Genomic DNA, 16,324 nt, shown 5'->3' on the forward strand with positions numbered 1-16,324 from the left:
ATAGCTATAATATGCAATAACAACCTTGAAGAAACACCCATTGTGCATACAATACTGAAAGGTATCATCGCTTTGGGACAAAGTTTACACTAGACCAGCCAGCTCATGGCAGACAGCAAGTCTTGTAAGCTGATACCTACAAGCATCCTCTTGTGGTTTTAACCACTAAAAATCAACTCAGAAATGTAAGACTTTTTCTATTTCATAATACTTTCTCAGATGTGAGTGTAATACTTTAATTTTTTAATGTAGAGTTTCAGAAAACAAAGATTAAATACGACCTAACTTCAAATAAAACAACCGATCAAAGATTTGGTTTTCATGTCTCCTGGTACGTGGTTGTTTTCAAGTTTCTGTTCCTAAGTAGTCAAGTTATTGATAGAAAAAAATATCATACAACTACACAATACAAGTACACACAGCACTGTAAATTTGTAGAGAATTGTATACAAGCCATTTAAGTGTCAAAACATGCTTTCATCCTATTAGGAACACAACAAAACAAAGTATCAATTGCACTGTCAATAACTCCCAAATTGATAGTTTACATTTTTCTTTCCATTGTTTTATCATTATCAGACTCTGTTAACATTCAGACAAGGATACAGCGATAATAGAAAATTCTTACCTCCTTGTAAACAGATCCCAAACAATGCCACACAAAGTTAACACTAATGTTTCACATATGCCCCGACTTCAATCAATGAATCGCCTTTAAGAAACGGCAGTCAGAGAGCCAGCTGTAGCACTACCGCTAGCAAACAGCAGCAGTGGTAACTCACGACGGACCCAGAGTCATATGAACGCTATCCCACAAGCAGAACTCCTCACTAATGAGGAAGAGCACTCCACATCATAAATCCACGTCTCTCCAAGACATTCAGCACTGTGCTTTAATTTTAGAATAAATGGTTCCTGGAAGGGAATGGTTGGGTGAGAGGTTTGTATCACATCATTTTGGTTGTAACCTCACCTTCCTACTTTGCCCGAACTCTGTTGTAAGCAGGCTGGCTATTGGATACCTGGTACTGACAGGATAACGGAATACCTGACAAATCGGTAATCCTGGTGCTTAGACTTCAGAGGAATTGAGTTCAATGACTTGTTGGTAACACGGAACTGGTTTCATTCCTCTGTCACGATGAAAACATGGATGTGGAGAAAGTTGTTTTGCATGTGTGGGAGGCTGAGTTTGAAAGAATTCTTGACACAGTTCCAAAAAATTGTGTACTTTCCTTTAGAATGTAAAGTTTGACTTTGACTTGAAATCCTTCAAGTCATATTTTCTATTCATACAGATATGCTTTTTTGATAAACGAAAGAGAAGCCAAGACATTTCATATCACTGAAATAACTGATAGCGTGCAGCCATTAAGGAGAGGTCAGGTGAGATGAAATGTAGATTAATGTTGTCTTCAATCTCTCCATCTCTCACAGACAGACAAATACAGACAGACAGACACAGACACACTTGAGGTCTGATACAGATAGATGGACAGACAGGCAGATGGACGGATGGATGGAAAGTGAGTGAGTGAGTTTAGTTTTTACGCCTCACTCAGCAATATTCCAGCTATATGGCGGCAGTCTGTAAATAATTTAGTCTGGACCAGACAATTCAGTGATTAACAGCATGAGCATCGATCTGCGCAATTGGGAACCGATGACATGGCACATTTTAACCTGGACCTTCATGGGTCATAGACAGACAGACAGACAGATCTAGGAACCAAACAGCATATCTTCTATTAATGATTTTACTCCCATGTTTGTCAAGTCCTGAAACTAGCAAATCTATGCTATATTTCACTTCACAATCTCTACATCAGGACACACTTCACTTAAAGCTTTCGCAACTCTCTCCCAGTTATTCTTTTAAAAAATGTGAAAGTGCAACTGTAGTCGGAAATGTTTCCTTTTTGTATGTAGAGGATGTATTTTTAAAAAAAAAAAAATTCTGTTGTATTTATATACTTTTCTGTAAGTAATTAAAAAAGAACCTCTTGATAAACAAATGAAGAATTGACTATTTATATTCTTCCTAAATGGAATTATCAACTGTGACTTTGTAGATCACTCTACAGGTTAAGTGTTCATTCATCTGAATAAATGGTGAGCATGATTTAACGCTGCATTTAGCAACATTACCACAAAATCATTGCAGGCGACACCAGAATTGGAATTCACACATTGTACCCATGTGGGGAATAAAACCCAGACCTTTGGCATGATGGGTGACTACATTACCCACAAAGCCACCCAACCAGATACTTAATGATAAGTGCAAGGGCATAAACATAGATGTAATGGATGATCAGACTGTCCATGCATAAAATACATCCATATTATCAATGGCCTCAGATGACAATACTGTAATGACAATCTGACCCCGATTTCTCGAAACAAACTTAAGTCTGAGTTTTTGAGAAAAGGCAGGAAAATGCATTTCCCAGAAAGAACTGAAATCAATATTAAACTCAAACATAGTAGGCAATTTGAGTTTAGTGGATAGAATACTTAAGTTGTTTGGGCTTTTTTATTTTAAAAATGCAGTTGAGTTAAAATTTCAGTTGTTTCAAATTGTCAAACTCAGTTTGAAATTTGAGTAAAAACTGAAGTTTGTTTCGAGAAATCAGGGCCTGGATTTGGTTGGCTGATTTGGTGGACCAAGAATGACTTAAGATTTGCAGCACTGCAGTTCTTGAAAAATAGGTAAATAAATCATAAAAATCGTAAATGTAATAAAAAATAATCATTAAGTATTCTTTCATAGTTACACTTCTATAATAGTTTGACATTGTGTTTATAATAGCAATATTTAAAAAAACATGAACACCTGTATGAAATTGTACCCCCAAATCCACGAACACCAACAACAAAATAACAGAACATAAAATAATCTTTAAGCATTCTTTTACAGTTGTGCTTCTATGATGGTGTGACCTTGTGTTTATCATAGCAATTACTCAAAACACAACTGACCACCTACATGATGTTTTACCCCAACATCTTTGAAAACCAAAAATGAAATAACAGAAGGCCTTAAAGTACCGCCACTAAACACTGCTGCCACACTGCACTACCAACGATATCAAGAAACATAACTAAGTTAGAAATTATACCGATAGTCATCGTCTTTTCAATTGCTTTGATCCTAAAAAACAACTTGCTAGTGTTTTTTCTTTCAGGAATTATTCTACTTCAGAAAGCCTTGGTGACCAGAATTTCACAAAATTGACCCCAGCTTTTGTCTTTGGTCTCAGCTAATGACTTTCTGACATTCGCTGCAGTTTTTTAAATTAAGATTAAAAGTCAGGATGCCCTTGTTGTAAGACTACTGAGAGTTTAGATTAGGTTAGAAGAAATGAAGTAAAATGTCAAACATGTTGGTTTCTTGCGACATTTAATGAAGGACTGTCATGAAATCGAGTTGGCCTCTTGCAAAATCCTGTTAGTTCCTTTCAAATCATTACCTTTCATGAAATCATACTGGCTACTTGTGAAATCAGGATGGATTTAATTGAAATGATATTGGCTCATTGTGAAATCATGATGGATTTCTGTGAAATGATATTAGCTTATTGTGAAATCATGATGGATTTCTGTGAAATGATATTAGCTTATTGTGAAATCATGATGGATTTCTGTGAAATGATATTGGTTCATTGTGAAATCATGATGGATTATTGTGAAATGATATTGGCTTATTGTGAAATCATGATGGATTATTGTGAAATGATATTGGCTTATTGTGAAATCATACTAGCTGCTTGTGAAATCATGAAGGATTCTTGTTGTATAATGTTGGATATTTGTGATATAATGATTGACCTTTGTGATATCATGTGTTACTTCTGAGAAAATATGCTGTCATATTGTGAAGGAATGTGGGTTACTCCTGAAATCATACTGGATTTTTGTAAAAATAGAAAAAAAAGGCTTCATGTGAAATCCTGTTGGTGCCAACAGAAATTAGTTGGATCAATGTGAAATCATCTAATCTTCTAAAATCATGTTGGCTCCTTGAATATTCATTAGATTACTAAAAATAGGAGAAATCATAACTCAATTCCCTTTCCAAAATCACACACACGCATGCACGCACACACACACAAATCTAGACGCTTGCCCCTTTCTAAAATGACATATAAAACAACTGTATAAACAACAATCAATACCTTTCATTGCTCGCAATACATCTTCAATATTAACTTGCTTCTATGGATAAATTTCATGCTTACTTTCTGAGGTGATAAATGTTGTCTTGAAAATGATATCAACCGACAAATCAAATGTAACACGATCGTAATGTGTCATTTGCAACAAAACTGTCGCGACAGTGCTGGCCATTAGAGATACTCCATCACTGAATGAACTTCTCAGAGATGGTAAAGGTTACAATATTACATGTACTATACAACCAGTCTGAGGTAGTCCTATGTCTTAACTTCTACGTGGTGAGTGAGTGAGTGAGTTTAGTTTTACGCAGCTTTTAAGCAATATTCCAGCAATATTCGAGCAATATCATAGCAGGGGACACATTAGGAATGATCTTCACACATTGTGCTCATGTGCGGCATCGAACCCAGGTCTTTGGCCTGAATTAATATGAACCCCGTTGGGTGAACTCATGATCAGCAGATCCTGGTTTGACCAAGGGACATAAATTTGAAGAAAAAGGCAAACGAAAATCATTCATTGGTTGAAGTATGTATATGCAAAATAATAAGTCACAGGTATGTTTAAAGTGACTTGAAACCTCTGACTGAGAAATTAAAATTTTCAATCATGGTTGAATGTCCACATTGTTGAGATCTTATTGCTTCACATGATTTTGACAAGATACTATGCCGGAAGCAAAAACATGTATACGCCTTGTGATGCTGCTACAACTCGCACAGATACTCTTGAAACAATAACAAACACTTTGAAACACAAAGTGGAACCTCCATTTATGAAACGAGAACTATGAATTGTCCTTGTCTTTCAAGATGTGTATTTCCCTTTACACGAGGAAACCAAACATAATAGTTGGCACAAATGTTTCAAATACTTGATGAGGCTTGATGTGCCTTCTTTCAGGGAAATATACTCAACAGCCAGTTTCAATATGATACTGAGAAAAGTCCACACTTATTTGCTTGTATCAAGTCTGTGTGCGTTTCAAATCGCATTGCTGCTCACACTGACAAACCCATGCTTATTGCTGCTTACTCCTACTCACCCATGCTCATTGCTACTCACACTTGCCAACCCATGTTCATTGCTGCTTACACCTACTTACCAAGCTCACTGCTGCTCACACTTGCCAACCCATGCTCATTGCTGCTTACACCTACTTACCAAGCTCACTGCTGCTCACACTTGTCAACCCATGCTCATTGCTGCTTACACCTACTCACCCATGCTCATTGCTGCTCACACTTGCAAACCCATGCTCTCAGCTGCTTACACCTACTCACCCAACCTCATTGCTGCTCACACTTGCAAACCCATGCTCACACTTGCCAACCCATGCTTATTGCTGTTTACACCTACTCACCCAAGCTCATTGCTGCTCACAATTGCCAACCCATGCTTATTGCTGCTTACACCTACTCACCCAAGCTCATTGCTGCTCACAATTGCCAACCCATGCTCATTGCTGCTCACAATTCCAACCCATGCTCATTGCTGCTCACAATTGCCAACCCATGCTCATTGCTGCTCACAATCGCCAACCCATGCTTATTGCTGCTTACACCTACTCACCCAAGATCATTGCTGCTTACTCCTACTCGCCCAAGCTCACTGTTGCTCACACTTGCCAACCCATGCTCATTGCTGTTCACATTGACCAACACATGGTCATTACTGCTCACTCCGACCAACACATGGTCAATACTGCTCACTTCTGACCACCCATGTCCATTTCTGCTCCCTTCTTCGCTCCTGTCGACCTCTCCCAAACCTCTGCCAATGTCTAAATGTGTTTGATGATTTTGACAGGAAGAAAATCATTACATTGGCCACATATTTACACAAAACATCTGCCAGACATGTTCCACAAGAATTACAATTATCGATCTTAGAATTATGCTCTACCACACCAAGGGGCGGTGGGGTAGCCTAGTGGTTAAAGCGTTGGCTCGTCACGCCGAACCCGGGTTCGATTCCCCACATGGGCACAATGTGCTAAGCCCATTTCTGGTGTCCCCCGCTGTGATATTGCTGGAATATTGCTAAAAGCGGCGAAAACCAAACTCAGTCAGTCAGTCAGTCTACCACACCATAAACATCATTACAAGAATTCCCTGGTCACTGACAACAAGGAAATCATGGAATGTCTCAATAAGAAATGAAAATTCTGCATCCTTCTGATTGGCTCATGTAATCCTTTTGTAACAATATGCCCAAGAACTGCTGCAAATATGTAAAGTTTTGTAGATCGTTTAGGAGGAGGGCTGGCCCTGTCACCTGTCATCTAAGGCAACCCAATTTGATATACAGATTTACTCCTTGGACACACAAGAAACCTATGCTTAAGAGTTTGAATGCCTCAATTATGTTTCTAGGTCAGCACCATACATGCCCATGGATTTTCTTCAAAGTGGTAAATTTATACAGAAAATACACATCAACCATTTCAAGGCTGAAGTAGGAAAGATCAATCAGATCTGTTGATTCTGGTAGAAGAATAAATTACCCATGTTGATTCCATTTCCAAAATCAAGTTTCTCCAGATTTTACTTTTACTGACAACACTTGTTCAATTAAAAGAACCAGTTGGGTGAATGTCAGTGAGTGAGTGAGTGAATGATAGATAGTGATAGTACAAACTTGAATAGTATTTCAATATTATCAGCGTGTCAGTTGATGTGAAAGTGAGTGAGTGAATGAATATTGCTTAAAGTATTTCATCAGCATATATTCAACACAATTGCCTGCACATAATCTGGTCAATAGAGTGAGTGAGTGAGTTGGTGAGTGAAAGAGTGAGTGAGGTCTTATGGCTTTTTTACAAGGAATATACGCCGCACTCAGCAATATTCCAGCTATATGGCGGCCGTGTGTAAATAATCGAATCTGGACCAGACAATCCACTGATCAACAGCATGAGCATCGATATTTGCAATTGTGAACCAATGACATGTGTCAACCAAGTCAGCGAGCCTGACCACCCGATCCCATTAGTGGCCACTTACGACAAGCAGAGTCACCTTTTGTGGCAAGCATGGGTTGCTGAAGACCTATTCTAGAGGATGAAGGTATTAATGTATGCATGAAGATATAATTTGAAGCAGGTCATTTACCAGAGATTGTCAAGCATGTTAAGAATCCATTTAATTGAAAAAGCCATCATAGAAATTCAGAAACGTCTTTAATTCGACAAGAAAAGTGCATTAGCAGTAAAATCACTTTACAGTTCTAATAGTGGGAATCAAACCATTCCCTTTGCATAATTTTGTAAATTTAATAAAAAAAGGTTTCTGAAAAGGTTCCAGATTCTATTTTTGATGTTTGTATAGCTCTTGTGTGGAAGAAAATAAAGGCAGTGAAATGTTCAACATATTCTATTAAGTGCAGTAATTACTTTTTGACAGAAAAAAATTACTATTATGGAAGATGAATGTCTTTTAGACATAAAAATCATGATGTTTTCTTTTATAAGCAAACTTGTTTACAAGTCATGTAGATCTAAGACATAGAATATATTCGATGGAATTTGTTAGATTTGAGTGAATTGTGTCTTACAGAATCTTGATGAGAACTTCAGCATTTCCACATTAAAGCTTCTTGTGAATGAAAAGCCAAAGTCATGTGACGTCAAAATCTTATGGGAAATCATGGGTATGGTCCAAACAGATATTAATTTTTTCTGGACAGGTCTGTGATTTGTATCCCTGATCAGTAGATCCTGATAAACTAAGGGCCACAACTCTGCACAGTAAAGTTATCCCTTCAACAATTGCTTCCACATGCGGTGGAGTAGCCTAGTGGTTAAAATGTTCGCTTGTCATACTAAAGACCCGGGTTTGATTCCCCACATGGGTACAATGTGTGAAACCCATTTCTGGTGTCCCCAGCCGTGATATTGCTGGAATATTGCTAAAAGCGACATAAAACCCAACTCAACCAGTAAATCCATATGCATCAAGGAACACAGTATTACTTCATGGAACATGTTACATGACCTTCACTTCTCCAGACCAATTGATTGTCGAACAATTAGGAAGTTGTTGCAATACATTGGACACACGCTAACCAACAATTAAGACTCTCTATCTCCTGGCTGCTTCCTCTGTGGCAATCACCTGCATCTTCATCAGCTTCAGCGTGAGTAGCAACATCAATTAATCATTCGACCTGAGAGTGAACACGCTCATCAAAGTCGCTCACTTCTTGTGTCTCCCACTTAAAGAAACTATTGCTGTATCATACTAAAAGACCATGGAACGAAAAAAAACAAGACTAGAGTAACAGTTAATCTCTGAAATGAACATATATATTCATTCATGGGAAATTATTAAGGCAATACATACCTTGTGAAGAAACTTGGAAAAGAATGAAGGAACACTTGTACTTTCATATGTCCCCTTATTCTTTTCCATGAGTATATTTCACAGAACAATTTTTTTCCTTAATTAAAATATAGAAATATAATGAAAAGGAGCCCAGAGACTTTCTTAACTTTCAGTGAACTGTTGTAGAAACTGTTGTAATCTAGACTTGCCACACATTGCATGGGCTTTATCAGATCCCCTCACATGCCCTTCTGTAGATCCATAACTCTGCTACAGACGCACACCATGCAGTAGACCCGACCACCCACACCATTGGGCAGACCGAACCACCCATCCACACCCAGTTGTCGACCTACCCATCCACACTCTTGTACAGACCTACTCACTAACACCCTGCTAATGACACATGGCACCACGCTGTAGCCACACCCACAGTCTTTTCCAGACCCACCCATCAAAACCACACTGGACTACAAAGCCACATTCTGTTGCAGATCAATCAACACCTTTCTGCAGACTTACCCACCCACGTGCTCTGTAGACACACCCACATTTCACAGTAAACCCACCTATCCCCACCTTGCCAATGACCCTGCCAAGTAGTAGACTACACAACCCCACAAACCCACCACCTCCACCCTGAAACACTTACCCACTCTGTAATACCCCTTAGTAATCTACAACCCCACAAAAACACTTGTGATCATTATGTCCAACACCAACATGAGTATCTAACAAAATCCCGGACATCCATCAAATATTAATTTTTACATTACCACAGCTTATTCACTCCGAAGCCTTATAATTCATTTCTTGTAGCCTGCTCTATGTGCAGGACAAGCAAGCATTCGGTATTCAAGAACATGATGGTGTGATTTCTATCCAGCCAAGTATTCCTTGTCATGATTCTATCATCATGCTTTTCCATAGGAGGTCATTTTCCCTCTGTGTACTTTAGAAATGGAATAATTGAGCTATCTTGTTGCTGAATACGACCATGAAATTGCTGAAGACTTCTATGAAAGCTATTAAGCATTTCTCAATGCGTGTTTATGATCTACACTTCCCTTCTGTATGCAGGGGAGACATAACATGCGCTGATTGATGTTTGAGGTCAACTGTCACGAAATGTCCGTTATTACACAGCCATGTTGGTTTTATCCCAAAGTCAAATTTTCCATGTCTTTGTACTACTTCTAAAATGAAAAAGGATTTTATCTGATAGCTCAAATGTAATAAGGATTGAAAAGAAGAATAAATCCATGTAATGGTTTGTTGTTTAATGCCACACTCAGCAATGTTACAGCTATATAACGGCAGTCCTTTAAATAATCGAGTCTGGACCAGACAATCCAGTGATCAGCATCATGAGCATCAATCTGCACAATTGATTTATGACAACATGTGTTAACCCAGTCAGCGAGCCTGACCACCAGATCCCGTTAGTCGCCTCTTACAACAAGCATGGGTTACTGAAGATCAATTCTAACCCAGATCTTCATGGATCCGTAATGAGTTAGTGAGGGAATTGGGTTTGACACTGCTTTCAACAGTATTACATCGCAGCATGTGAGCTTAATGTGGGATGAACGTCTAAAGGGATGCAGGTCTCACATGTTTGGTTTTGACAGACCTAGAAACATAATCTGGGTGAACCGGATTTGAACCCAGGACACAACAAGGAAATGAGGTGCCTGAGACGACTGGGCCCACCAGCTCAATAACATGTCACTACACAGTCCGTGTTTGTTGTCAATTACAAGCAGAATGGGGTATGGACATATTATTCTAATTATTCCTATCAAGGTTTTTTTTAAGTGTATATGTTGATAGATATTGTAATATAAACCATAGATACTGTTGCCATAGAAATAAATGTAACTAAACCATTGTATATGTTGTTGCCATGACAGTACTGTAACAGACTGAAATATTCCTACTGTAAGAATGAGTGAGTGAGTGAGATTTTTGTGAGTGAATGAGATTTTTGTGAGTGAGTGAGTGAGTGAGTGAGTGAGTGTGTGAGTGAGTGAGAGCCTGTGAGCGATCTTGATGTGAGAATATCAAAATTCAAAGTGCACTGCACGCTGGCTAAATCATCAAGCTCATGTACAGTGTTAAACCAACAATAAACTCAATAGTCTGCTATTTATTTATAATCAGTGAATACTTAAATTCTTAAATGATTTACTCCTCGGCCACCAACACTGAAATTTGATAAAATAAGGTTTTTCCAACCAACCACAAATCTCGTTTCTATATAAAAGACAACTTGTCTCACTGGTAATGGTACCCATTTACAGAAAGCCAAACATCAAACTGAAAATATACACTCATGGTCCCATAAAATAGTACAACAGATCATTTAAATCTGCAGTACTGATTGTTTCACCGAAGGACAACTATTTATTCCTGCTCATCTAAAACAATATATAGATTTAATTAATTCTTTTTTTACTAAGCAAATTTTCCTTCATCAGCCCATTAAATCATCAATAAGTAGAAAGTCCTGTTTTCAATTTGCATTTCCGCAATTGATAAATTATGAGCAATCAAATATTGAGTACTAAATCACACAAAAGTAGTCCTCAGGGAACTATTATGTGGCATAATAAATGACAGCATCTAAGACAGATATTAGATTGAGGCCATGTGTTCACTGGTAACGGAAATGAAACAAGATATTGATTCTTGTAATGATGGACATAATAGTTTTCTATATTACATTTTTTACTCAATAAGTTGCATGGAAACATCAAATGTATCCTCGATTAAGTTAAGGAATATTCATGCTTCCAAAAGCACATCCACTAATCTACCAATGTATTTAAGCTTGGTACGAAATTGTTTGAAATTTCCAGAATTGATGACTTCGTAAACAGAACACAAAAACAAGAATTGGTATTTTTCTAGAATGCCACACACACAACAACACATGGGCTCAAAAACACAATAATACGTAAGGGGACAGTATATTGACGGTTCTGGGTATTTGTGATTGTGATGATGATGAAGGTGATTATGAGTGAGTGAGTGAGTGAGTGAATGAGTGAGTTTGCTTTTAAGCCACCTTTAGCAATGTTCCAGCAATATGACGACAGGGGACACCAGAAATAGGCTTCACACATTGTACCCATGAAGGGAATCAAACCCAGGTCTTCAGCATGACGAGTGAACATTTGAACCACTAGGCTCCACCACTGTCCCCAGGTGATTATGAAGATGATGATGGACGATGATGATGATGATGATGATGATGGATGGATGGATGGATGGATGGATGATGATGATGATGATGATGATGGATGGATGGATGGATTATGATGAGGTGAAGTGAAATTGGGTTTAACGTTGTGCTTGACAATGTTTCGCTCATATGTGGACGACGTGCATGCGTGTCTATGTGTATGTGCCGCGGCTTGTACTAGCCCAGACTTAAACTGGTTTTATAGTGCTAGCTCACTGAGATACCATGCCGCAGTGAAGCATGAATACCCCACTCAGACACATTATACTGACTCCGAGCCGACCAGTCCTTGTACCCATTAAGCCGAGCGCCAGGAAGGGACTGGATTATGATGATGGAAGGAGGATGATGATGATGATGATGATGATGATGATGATGATGATGTTGACAACAGTTAGGATAAAGATGACGATGAACTAGTGCTACTATGAATCACTTGACCACATAGTCTTCAGTGATAGGGCCACCATGAATTCATTCCATATATGATATTGACCTATACAGCAAGTTGACAGAGGCTGAGATTACTGTAAAACCCCTGTCCCCCTTCCTTCAGGCATGAGACCATGTAACAACACACTACAACCACCCAAGGGCTTTCTCACCTGCACCATCAAGATTTCTTTATCCAAATTTCTGTCTGACCTTTAACAGGGTCCACTGGGAAATCATGCTTAAAGGAAACTCAGAAGTTTGTATTTTTGCAAAAACGCATAACATTTCCTTAACTAGAGATGTGACCTTTGATTATGTTTGCAGATAAGCCGATAAAGAATAGGAAGATACCACCAGCTCTTTAAGAACATTTGTTCCACTGTGAGTCCATGCAGCAAGCTTTCAGCCAACAGGCTTTGGCCAAAAAATGCCATTTTGAAATGGTAAAATGTTACAAATGCTATATTTGGAATTAGTACTTTTGAGAACTTTGGTCCCAGATGGAACTCAACCCAAAGAGGCGCTACAATCTGTACTCTATTGAGAAAGTGTTATTCCAAACATAACACTTTTTACAATTTTTACATTGACCATTTCTAAATGGCATTGCATTACATTACATTTGGCATTAATCACTACCGTATCTGGTTATAGCTGAGAATGCAAGGCATCATTAAATACAAACATCAATAATTATAATATGTCTTCACTCCGTGTTTTTGATAAAGGCTCCAACAAACTGTTCTGCTGCTCTTGTGTGATTTTACCTCACTAAAATCTTCAGTTGTCCATTATTTGACTTGTACTCCATACTGAGAACCAATGAATGTAATGCTATGTGTCATTCAATGGAAACCTGAATGACATCGGCCACCACCTAACCACTTGTTTAGGTAGCCAGGAACCAAGGTTTAATCATACAGCCTGCACACCATTTTGAGTTTCCGTTGCTTGCCAATTTATCCGGTGATGACACCATGAAAGTTTTATCTCCAATACTGAATCGGTCTTTCTGGTCTGTCTTCAACATGGTCATAGGTGGTTGTTCCTTACAGGGTTAAAACGGTCTTTCTCTTTCCAAAGTCTGGATTGCAAAACCTCAAACCCAGTGTTGTAACAGGCAGACAAAAAATAAAATGCAAAATCTTAAACATCCAATCAAGGTCCCATAATTTACTTTTTTATGTTTAAAAGATGTTATTATCTCCTTTAGAGGGATTGGAAATGTTTTGCTTGAGAATGATATCATTTTAATGAAGGGCTCTACAACACCACACTCACAATATTCCAACTCTATGACAGGTGCCTGTAAATAATGGAGCTTGGACGAGATCATTGAACCACATTTCTCAACTATCATAGGTTGCTGGGTACAACGTCTAACCCATAATTCCTGAAGGTTCCTGAAGTCTTATGATGATGATGATGATGATGATGACAATGATGATGATGATATAACGTCTAACCCATAATTCCTGAAGGTTCCTGAAGTCTTGATGATGAATGATGATGATGATATGATAATAAAACGTCTAACCTATAATTCCTAAAGGTGCCTGAAGTCTGATGATGATGATGATGATGATGATAAAACGTCTAACCCATAATTCCTAAAGGTTCCTGAAGTCTGATGATGATGATGATGATGATGATGATAAAACGTCTAACCCATAATTCCTGAAGGTTCCTGAAGTCTGATGATGATGATGATGATGATAAAACGTCTAACCCATAATTCCTGAAGGTTCCTGAAGTCTGATGATGATGATGATGATGATGATAAAACGTCTAACCCATAATTCCTGAAGGTTCCTGAAGTCTGATGATGATAAAACGTCTAACCCATAATTCCTGAAGGTTCCTGAAGTCTGATGATGATGATGATGATGATGATGATGATGATGATGATGATGGTGATGATGATGATAAACGTCTAACCCATAATTCCTGAAGGTTCCTGAAGTCTTATGATGATGATAAAACGTCTAACCCATAATTCCTGAAGGTTCCTGAAGTCTGATGATGATGATGATGATGATGATGATGATTATGATGATAAAACGTCTAACCCATAATTCCTGAAGGTTCCTGAAGTCTGATGATGATGATGATGATGATAAAACGTCTAACCCATAATTCCTGAAGGTTCCTGAAGTCTGATGATGATAAAACGTCTAACCCATAATTCCTGAAGGTTCCTGAAGTCTGATGATGATGATGATGATGATGATGATAAAACGTCTAACCCATAATTCCTGAAGGTTCCTGAAGTCTGATGATGATGATGATGATAATAAAACGTCTAACCCATAATTCCTGAAGGTGCCTGAAGTCTGATGATGATAAAACGTCTAACCCATAATTCCTGAAGGTTCCTGAAGTCTGATGATGATAAAACGTCTAACCCATAATTCCTAAAGGTGCCTGAAGTCTGATGATGATGATGATGATGATGATAAAACGTCTAACCCATAATTCCTGAAGGTTCCTGAAGTCTGATGATGATGATGATAAAACGTCTAACCCATAATTCCTGAAGGTTCCTGAAGTCTGATGATGATAAAACGTCTAACCCATAATTCCTGAAGGTTCCTGAAGTCTGATGATGATAAAACGTCTAACCCATAATTCCTGAAGGTTCCTGAAGTCTGATGATGATAAAACGTCTAACCCATAATTCCTGAAGGTTCCTGAAGTCTGATGATGATGATGATGATGATGATGATGATGATGATGATGATGATGATGATAAAACGTCTAACCCATAATTCCTGAAGGTTCCTGAAGTCTGATGATGATGTCTCAGATATTCTTTGGATTGTACTTTCATGACTTAGTCAGCAACATTTCAGGCATGTCAGAATGACCTGCTAACAGTAAAGTCTGGGACAAAAAGGTGGTTGATATTGGGGGCATCCCACCTTGTTACAACAACCACCCACAACCAACAACCAACCTACAGATCCAGGGCCCCGTTTCACAAAGCTATCGTAGCCCTATGACTGTCGTACCTCCTATACTGAAACACAGACATTAGTGGTGTTCCGATTAATTTAAATAATCGAAGATTGGTCGCAGTGACAAAACGACCAAGCAATCGATCACATTTTCTCATAATCGAACATAAACGATTTTGGAACTAATGTTTTAGTCTTTGAAATACTTGACAATGGAACATATCGTTGAAGTTGTCAGGGCCTGAAAATGTGTTTAATTCTTAGAAAACTCACTTCACTAACTGAAAAACCATGACTGAATATTTCTTGAAGACTCTGGGAAGTTTATGTTCATGATATATTAGTCATCACTTTAAAGTAGCAAGTTGCATCATGTTATACATATCTGCAATAACAACCTGGATAGGAAAATCTGAAAAAATGACGCTAACCAATTTTTGTCGATGATTGTTCGTTGGTAATGAAGCAATCATCAATTGTGAGATTTCAACCAATTCCCAACACAAGTGCTCATGCAGGTTTGCTGACTTGGTTAATGCATACAAGGGGTGGTGCCAGGGTAGCCTAGTGGTTAAAGCATTCACTCATCACACCAAAGATGTGGGTTCGATTCTGGTGTCCACCACTGTGATATTGCAGTGTAAAACTAAACTCACTCACTCGTGCATGCAAAGGTATCCAAATTATGTACATCGATGCTCATGATATCACTCCCTGGATTGTCTAGTCCAGAATACAGCTCAAATAGTTCTAATTGTGGTGGTGAATAACAACAAACAAACACACAAACAAACAAACAAACAAACAAACAAATAACAAACTGAACTATCTGACATGGGTCCAAGCATGGACCTTGTTTCTTGTTAAAGAAAAGTGAGTAAAGAAAACTGACAAGATTAACATCCATCAATCAATAACTATGACAAGCAGTCAAAAAGATGCCAAGTACAATGGCCAAATCTAATTTAATGGCCAATAACGGCCAGAAACATACAGATCCAGCTGGAGACATTTGATAACAATTGGGATGAATTTGAGAATCATTATAAGTATTGTAAAGGGACGTAACTTTACACAACATATTGTAACTCCCAGATCACAGAAACATGGGTGAAGTATTTGGTTAGTTTGTGCTTCGCTGATGGGTAACTCCATTTTGGTTTGTGTAAAAACTTGGAATG

General features: G+C 38.2%; 1 protein-coding gene and 1 long non-coding RNA gene across 2 annotated transcripts in view; one reads left to right on the plus strand and one right to left on the minus strand.

The window, feature by feature from the left end:
• LOC124253861 (neuropeptide FF receptor 2-like) overlaps window positions 1–16,324 on the minus strand; it is a 256,788-nt gene that overhangs the window by 160,747 nt on the left and 79,717 nt on the right. The window lies entirely within an intron of this gene.
• LOC124253864 lies at window positions 2,120–11,681 on the plus strand. The gene is made up of 3 exons (XR_006892312.1): window positions 2,120–2,200; window positions 4,386–4,388; window positions 11,646–11,681. It is a non-coding gene; the product is annotated as an uncharacterized LOC124253864 (long non-coding RNA).

The sequence above is a fragment of the Haliotis rubra genome, unplaced genomic scaffold (assembly GCF_003918875.1).
Source record: "Haliotis rubra isolate DU_JTF1 unplaced genomic scaffold, ASM391887v1 Scf556, whole genome shotgun sequence".
NCBI lineage: Eukaryota > Metazoa > Mollusca > Gastropoda > Lepetellida > Haliotidae > Haliotis > Haliotis rubra.